General features: G+C 38.1%; 1 protein-coding gene across 3 annotated transcripts in view; it reads right to left on the bottom strand.

Moving 5' to 3' along the window:
• The window catches only part of ATP10D (ATPase phospholipid transporting 10D (putative)), a 105,460-nt gene extending 98,289 nt beyond the window's left edge, over positions 1–7,171 (bottom strand). For 2 of the 3 annotated variants that reach the window (XM_073237661.1, XM_073237660.1), the window contains exon 1: positions 6,930–7,169. The gene's annotated coding sequence lies outside the window, so the exon portion shown is untranslated. Of the gene's footprint in view, positions 1–6,929 lie in introns of all 3 variants that reach the window. The other variant, XM_073237662.1, reaches the window with a different exon arrangement.
• Between the last annotated feature and the right edge of the window lie 1,718 nt (positions 7,172–8,889).

Consider the following 8,889-nt stretch of genomic DNA (forward strand, 5'->3'; position numbering starts at 1 on the left):
TCAAAGTAATCTCAAAATCTCAAAAACAAGTCTGTTATACTTTTCAAATCACCTTCACTGCTATTTATATAGAAAATTAAAGTCAGTAAGGGTTTGGAAAAGCACTTGTAGGTCAGAAGGGTCTCAATCCTACTTCAGAACTTCTTTAAAGATTATTTCTGCTGATTCCTAGTATTTTCATAACATGCTCAATATACATATTCTGAAATGACCATGTTCAACAACACATGAGCCTAATGGGATAAAGAGAGCTGATAAACAAAATTTCCAGCAATAAATGAGAGACTTAATCTGACTTGATAAAAGCCAAGGTATATTAAAAGAATATAGTCTATGTTGTTTACAGATGTACTATGAAAATACTTTTATACTTTGACTTTAACTTTACATAGAATTAATAATTAATTACAACTTCAAAGATCAAAGTAGGAATCTATGCCATTTTCCATCTCTAAAAAGACACTCAGCACCTCTGAAAGAAAACTTGATTCCCTAGATACCAATCCTCTCCTGAGGATCATAAGGATTCACATTTACTTCCTTTAGTAAGCCTCCAAAAATATATCCAAGATTAAAGCATAAGAAAAAAACATCCCACTCTTTTTACCTTATGAAACATTTACAAAAATGTTTGATATGTATTAAGTGGGAATCTGCTGCCAGTAAGTAAATAATAACATAAAACCAGCCAACAAAAATCTTTATGTATTACATATTGTCTTTTTGGACTGTTATGTTAAGTTTTGTGTCTTTACTTAATGGCTCTTGAAGCCAGCTCAACAACAACACAGAGGTATGTGAAATGGCATACAGGAAAGTCAATAGAATTGTCTTTCCTGAGGGCCTTTTAAAGTAGACCAGGCATCTGTTTGCCAATGCACAGTGAATATGGCCTAACACACACACACACACACACACACACACACACACAGTGAATATGGCCTAACACACACACACACACACAGACACACACACACACACACACACACACCAGTTTCTGAGTTAACAGGTCTGCAGTGGGGCCTGATAATTTGCATTTCCAATAAGTTTGAGTGATGCTTATACTTCTGGTCTCGGGACCAGACTTCGAAAACTATTGGCCTAGGCATTGCAAATCTGCTCTGGGAAGACTTATTTTTAATTGCTAAATAGATTTTCTCCATGAATTTGATATCATTACATATTATTTTTATGCAACTAATCATTTTGATCCCACTGGTGTATATGTATTGTTGTTTAAATAATTGGTGAAACTATTTTTTTATACACAGGAAATAAGGCAATTATTTTCTGGATCAGTTAACCACAGAAATTTTTAAAAAGCAAAAGAAAATAACATGATTAAAAGAATGAAGAATGATAAGAGAAGAAAATAATAAATAGGCAAGTGGAGTTTTAATGGAAAGAGTGTAGCCACTGAATGATGGCATACACTTATAAAACTAAAGTTTAAATCAGTAGACTACACCAAATATTTTCTAAAGGTCTCCTGCAGATTATTAACCTAAGCTATAAATATGAATCAAATAAACATCTCAAAAACTAAAGTTTTAAATCATGTTTTTTCTCTAAAGCATATCACATTACTGAATATATGATAGATACAGGTAGGCATTACTTTAGTTAAACTGAAAAGGACATTTTGGTGCAATGAATGAAAGGTTTAATTAAGTTTTTTAAAAAATTAAAGATTTACTTCTAGAAGAGTTTGGGTGACTTAAAATACGTTATAAATATTCCATAGAGAAGTACGATTTTACACAATGGCTAAAAATTACTTCAGCACATGACAATGTAGCAAAAGCATAGATTATATATGTCAATTACAGGCATACTTTCGAAATATTGCAGGTCTGGTTCTAGATCACTGCAATAAAGCAAGCTAAATGAATTTTTGGGTATCCCAGTGCACACAAAATTGTTTACATTACACTGTAGCATACGAAGTGTGCAATACCATTATGTCTTAAAAAATCACAATGTACATACCTTAATTAAAAATGCTCTATTGCTAAAAAATGCTAACCATCATTTTGAGCTTTCAGGGAGTCATCTTTTTTCTGGGGGAGGGTCTTGAGGTTGATGGCTGCTGTCTGCTCAGGGTGGTGGTTGCTGAGTAGGACTGTTGTGGCAATTTCTTAAAATAAGACAACAATAAAATTTCCCCATCACGGACTCTTCCTTTTACCAATGATTCTCTATAGTATGTGATGTTACATTTGAAAGCATTTTACCCAAAGCAGATTTTCAAAACTGTAGTCAGACCTCTCAAAGGGTATTGCTGCCTTATCAACTAAGTGTATGTAATACTCTAAACCCTTTGCTGTCACCACACCAATTTTTGTGGCAATTTCACCAACAGCAGAGTCCACCTCAAGAAACCAATGCAATGATCACTGTTTACCACCACAAATATATTAATAATGAAAAAGTTATAAAAATTAACAAAATGTGACAGAGACATGAAGTGAGCAAATGCTGTTGGAAAAATGGCACCAACAAAGTTGCTCCACATGAGGTTGCCACAAACCTTCAATCTGGAAAAAGCAGACTATATGAGAAGCACAATAAAGCCAAGCACAAAAAGGATGTACGCCTGCACTTACACTGTCTCAATGTGTATTTAAATTGTCCTGAGGCCTGTAAGTGAGGTACTACTAAGTAGAGTATATAAACACCAATAAGGAACAGATGAAAATGAAAAAGGTATTAAACAGAAGTTGGTGGTGGTCATTGGAATTATAAAATGGATTCATGATAGTTGATTCCAATAATTACTCAATACTACCCACCTGCCAAAACACATTTGTTTTGAATATGAGCAGCTGTTTTCAAAACAGCAACAAATGGATCTATAGTTAGTAGAAAAACACAAGCTTTAACAAGTTCAAGTGATACTGATGCTCTGTCAGACTCAGGCACTTACTACAAGCTCTTAGTCTAAGCCTCAGTTTCCACATCTGTAAAATGGAAATAACAGCACCTCCTCACAAAGTTGGGTAATGAGATGTATTGAATAATGCACTGTGCCTAACACACTGAAAATGCCTAGTAACTTTTCTGTTGAACTGACGTTTGTTAAGCTCCCTCCTAGAAGGCAGGCATTTGTTATAGATAACATATAAATCAGGGAACGAAGATAAAAATCTCTGCCTTCTAGGAGCTTATCTTTTAGTGTTTATTTATTTTACCTTGTCTAGGCACAGTGCTGGGGACTTTGAGAATGAATAAAAGGGCCTAGGACAGGTCAAAATATGCAATTAAACAAAAAAGTTGACACTATGTTAATCATGCAGCATGTAAATTTAGGAAAATAGTCCTATGAGAGGGCATGACATGAGGGAGAATGGGGTAGGTTTCCTGGAAGAGAGAGCATTTTAAGTGAGCCTTGGGAAATGTCTAGAATCTGACAGAGAGATTTGTAGATATTAGTAAAGGAAACATTACGAATAAAGGCAGGGAGGCTGGAAACCCCTGTACTCATTTAAGTAACAATGAGCAGCTCAATAAGCCTCGAGTTTCAAGTACAAAGTAAGGAGTGATGGGAAACTGAGATGGAAATCTATGTTAGGACCATGTAAGTCCTTACTTAATAAGATGAAGAATTTATACATAGTTTGAAGGAAAAGGGAAATCATAGATCTCTGAGACAGTGTGATATGATATGGACATTTACAGGGTTTCTTTGCAAGAAGTATGAAAAACACATTGGAATGGAGGAGAAAAGGCAGGGGAACTGGACTGGAAAAAAACTGAGTGACATGCTTCAGAGCACAGTTCACCAGCACCCGAACAAGAAGGGGAATCATCAGAGATTTCTGAACGTTTCTCTGAGAGGTCTGTTGTGCTGACAGCAACACCAGGCTGGCAAGGTCCACACTGGCAGAGTCACCCTTTCATATTCCCACCTGGCTCTCTAACTCCCATCTTGGCTCCTCTCCTATCCCGGGCCTGTTAACAATACTGCATCCTTAACACTATGGACCTTACCCACATATTCCTATCATCACCCAGTCCATTCTGACCATGACCCGAATCAGCAGGCAAAAATATGTGACAAACTGGGCACTGGGGACGACCACACCCCTTCCTCCACACTAGCCCGGTTCAAACGAAATGTGCCACTTTGGGAGAGGAAAGTCAGTTTAGGACTCAAGTAAAAAGTATTTTTCAAAATTTTCCTGCCCTACTGAAAACATTTCACTTTTCTCTCAATCCTTGGTTTAGGAACCTTCCAAGTACAATAGTGCTTCAGATTCAGGTATTTTTCTAAGCTGGTAGGGAAGAAATATTGATTTCTTGGCTGAAGGACATCACAGCTAAGTAGAGAGAATCTTTGAGATGAAATAATCTAAGAACATCTCTTTAGGAAAGACTTAAAAGAAGAAGAAAGGATAGTATAATTAAGGTTTTTAACTATAATATTCACTATATTGTTATAGTCTGGAAGGGGAATGAGAATGTTTAAAAATAATGCTGAGTATGAGTACATAAACTGAAGAAAAAGATTTCACATTTTTGGGTAACCTAAAACTGATTTTCACCTTTTTCATAACCAAGATATAATTTTTTAGTTCTCTATCTTATATAAAGAATTGAAAATTTGTACAGTTGTTTTGCTAACAGAAATGTGGTTGTAGTTCTGCATTCAGAAAGGCCTTAAATGGAATAAGTAAATTTTAGAAAAATAAATTATGGAATATTTAATTAAGGCCCATCAGCTAGAGACCCTACCATGTGTGGTCAATAGGAAAGGAAAAGGAAGAAAGCCTGGGGTGAGCATTTAATAATGTAGATAACTGTCAAATCATTATGTTATATACTTGAAACCAATAAAATATTGAATATCAACTACACTTCAATAAAAACTAGTTAAAAAAAGGAGAAAAAGAATAAAGTTTGAATCAGTCAAACATTGACTATTTAGGAAAATAACTGGGAGAAGAGCAAATCTGAGTAGAGTAAGTTTTATCTTGCAGTTTCCCTTATAGTCCAAATGTTCTCACCAGCAAATGTAATTCAGAAACAATTACACCTGACATGGAATTACACACAGTAAGACTTTGCGAAAGTGGCTGTATGAATATACCCTTCATGGCATAGCATGAGAGTCCATTAAGGCCACAACTCTCTTAGGAAACTAGTACCACTATTACTTCTCACTCTAAAAGTGGTATTAGCTTCATGAAAAGTGTTATTTGTACAGCTAAGATGACTTCTGAAATAAAAATAATTCCATGTAATAGTAAGGCAATGTTTTCAAGAGAATACTCATAAGGAAACCTCTAAGGAATATAGAAAACTGCTCAGCCACTTACTGACCAGAAATAGCAATAGCACCCAGCACACACATACTTGTTCCAAGCATCGATAAACATTCTCCTTTTTCCAAGCACTGACAAGCTATTGCATTTATCATCACCAATGCACTGGGTTTTGAGAATCCCCAAGTGATATTGCTTGTAGCATTTGCTTTGACTTTCCTTCATTAAGGATTATTTCCAAATAGATCAGACAATAAGTCATGCAATGAAGGCTTGAATAGGTGGAAATTTTTTAATCTCTTAATTTTTGAAATCGATTCTAAGAAGTACATTCGTCTAACAGATGAGTCATTTCCTTTTAACTGACATGGAAGTAAATGATATCCTATTCAATTTCTATTTAGTCACCAAGTAATTGTATTGGGAAAGTATTCAGTTCTTGCAACGCAAAGGTCAAACATTCCTGACATCCTGTTGTAGACTGCTTAGATTGTCCATCTTTTTCAAACTCCTTAAAACTTTTTCAGTGTTGCTGAGTTGCTTTTCAACATACATATTTTCTCATTATGAAAAAAAAAGATCTCAATGTAGGTATATAATATGTATTTGTAATGCTATTAGAAAAGAGTACAGAAGGAGCAGGCATTACCTCTTGGAATAAATTGGAATGGGTTTCACTCTTTTGTAACAATCCTGTATTACATAGCCGATAAGAGGTTTATCTATTATTTTATTTGGTAGTGTTTTTTTTTTAATTAGGGTACTCTAACAGAAGTGTGACCTAACCCAATTTAAAAATAATTATCTCCTTTGGAGTTACTTTCCTAGTATAGTAATAATGGTGGAGAAAAAGCCCCCATCCTTGAGGGTCCATCTTCCAAGGCTGATTAGCGTCAGAGGCTTGCTCTCTTGACTACATAATTGTTTTTCTCCTTGCAAAGGTCTATTGTGAAAAGAAGCAAGTCTTACTTAGATAACATTTAAAATACCTGAGTTAACACACCCTTATGATTAAGAGTAGCATAAATATACCCATTCTAAAGGCGCAAGGAGCTAAACCCTCCAGACTGGAAGGTTTCACTATCAACCAGAGGTCTCTCTGCTGTACATAGTGTATCTGTTTTATAATGTAAGATGAAGGATGCCCCAAACAACAAGCTAGTTAAGTGTTTGCTGGAAAGAACCGGGATCTTGTAGCGCTCCTTTAAAAACTATTTCTGAGCAAGTTCCAAGACAAACACCTTCTCCTCCCTAAGGAATCACCCGCGGTTTACTTACTGGGCCAAATTTTCAACCCCATCCTCTTTACTAACTTTTGAGACAGAGCCAAAATTGCTTTTAACTGCTCGATTTCACAATGAGATGACAAAAGCGTGTGAGTACGCGCGCGTGCGTAAATTACCTTTTCACAAATCCAGGATTCAGAATTGATAAATTTCTTTTGAAACTAAGTGACTGAAAATGTCTTTCTTTCTCTCTCTCTCTCTCTCTCTTTTTTTTAAAAGTTTAACAGCAGACCTAAACTCCACATTTGAGGCACTTCATCAAACCTCAATACAATTATTGGGAGACAGGGAGAGGAAGAGGGGACGAGAAAGAGGAAATGAGGGTGGTAGCGAAACAGAAGACAGGGAACCAGTCAGAGGGGTTCTCGTTCACCCTTACCAAGTCCTCCCCGGCACACATCGCAGCATGACGGTCACGGGTCCCAAGATGCAAAAGAGAAGCCCGAAGAATGGAGGCGGCTTATGCCCCTACGCCAGCCATTTGCCTTTGGGGGGAAAAAAAAATCACTTCGCAGACAGCTCCCAAACTCAGCTACCAGAGCTGGAGCCAGGGCCCCGGCAGAGCCCGCAACCTCTCCGCTCTCCCCGCTCGCTCCCCTCCTCCCCGCTCCCCTCGCCGCCGGCTCCCGGGGCGGCCGGAGCTCCCCCGAACAGCCAATCGCCCGCCGCCCCGCCTCCGGTGACGTGGGGGCGGGGCATGGCCGCTGCGGGCTGCCCGGCGCCGGTTGCTCGGGTGGAGCTGCGCCTTTCCCTTGGGCGGATGGTCCAGTGGCCCAGACAGAGCCTCTACATCCCCCGCTCTGACTCTCACGTTACCGTGCGGCGCGCCTGCAGTGAGGGTTTGGTTCATTCTTTTTTTGCTGAAACTCCGTTTCACACTTCATCCTTTACTGAGATTTGAAATGCTTGACAATTGTTTTTTGGGGAGTAAAGGGATCAAATCTATACATTTAATGTTAGTGTTTTATAACTAGAAAAGACATTGAGGAAAATACCGTAATTCTAATCTGGCCTTTTTTCCTCACTCCTTGACCTTCTAGTCACTCCATCACCTAATGTAGCTTTATCCATACACTTGCCACCCCTCTGTGAGCTTAAAACTCACAGCTTCAAAAAAAAAAAAATAATCCTAAAGAAAGAAATGCCAGCAATCCACCTGGGCTCTCAAAACTTCTGGCCAACTAAGTGCTTTGAGAAAGAGAAAGGGCATTCAGAGAAGGCAGAACCAACAGTGGCAATAATTGTGACCAAAACCTAATGACCACTGGCTGCCAGTTGTTATATCCAGCTGAAACAAAAATAAAAGGGGCAAAAACTTCCACAAAACTCTATTTTGTTCATCTATCTTCTAGTTGCTCAAATGTGTAGTGACAGTGAAAAAAACTAAGGGATCATAAAAATGTTTGCTAATTGAGAAGAGTTCTCCGGGACAGACAGCTGTAGCTGCCTGGGAGCCTTGCAAACCCTCCCAGGCCAAGCTGGAGAGGCCCAACGAGTCCCTGCACCCACAGAGAAGGTGCCTCTCCCAGGCTAGGAGAAACAAGTTCTGGGTGTGACTTCCTGGGTTGGCCAATTAGGGAAACCTTCTACTCCAGGCAAGAGCAAATCTCTAGAGTTTAGTCAACTTTGGAATAAACTGAGCCTAGCATACCAGAATGTCACGGCCTCTGAAATTCCTGGCCCAGGTAGCACTTTTTATAGTCATGTGACTGTCTCTAACATATTTTAAAACAAAACAAATTTCCTGATAGCCAACCTTTCTGAAGAGACTTGATGCTGTAATCTCAATGGACAAAACAAATTTCCTGATAGCCAACCTTTCTGAGGAGACTTGATGCTGTAATCTCAGTGGAGGGCCTTCCTGAGAGGATGCATACCATGACAATTCAGGCAGGAAGCTACTATTTGCAGCCTGTTTGGATTGCTTAAATCGGTGGTTTTAAATAGCTACACATCAGAGTCAGCTAGGGAGCTTGGTTGCCAAGGCCCCACCTAGGCCAATTAAACTGGAATCCCTGGGGATGGGACTCTGGCAATTTTCTTTCTCTTTTTAAACTTCCCAAGTGATCCCAATCTGCAGCAAGAGATGAGAAAGGCTGGTTAAGATTTGAATTATGGTCTCAGGGGAAAATCTACATTACATTTAAGTTAAAAATGCAGTAGCAGAATAATGTGAAATATTTTGTAATAGAAGTTATCTTTTATATACTTAACATATTTGTATGTTTTAATATAAATGTAGAAAATATGTGGTAAGATATACATCAAAATTGTTTACTCAGAGGGGAAGGATGGAAGACTGATGGGACATTACTTTCTTTGTATTTGTCATTTGATAA

Source organism: Manis javanica, chromosome 5, assembly GCF_040802235.1.
Source record: "Manis javanica isolate MJ-LG chromosome 5, MJ_LKY, whole genome shotgun sequence".
NCBI classification, from domain to species: Eukaryota; Metazoa; Chordata; class Mammalia; order Pholidota; family Manidae; genus Manis; species Manis javanica.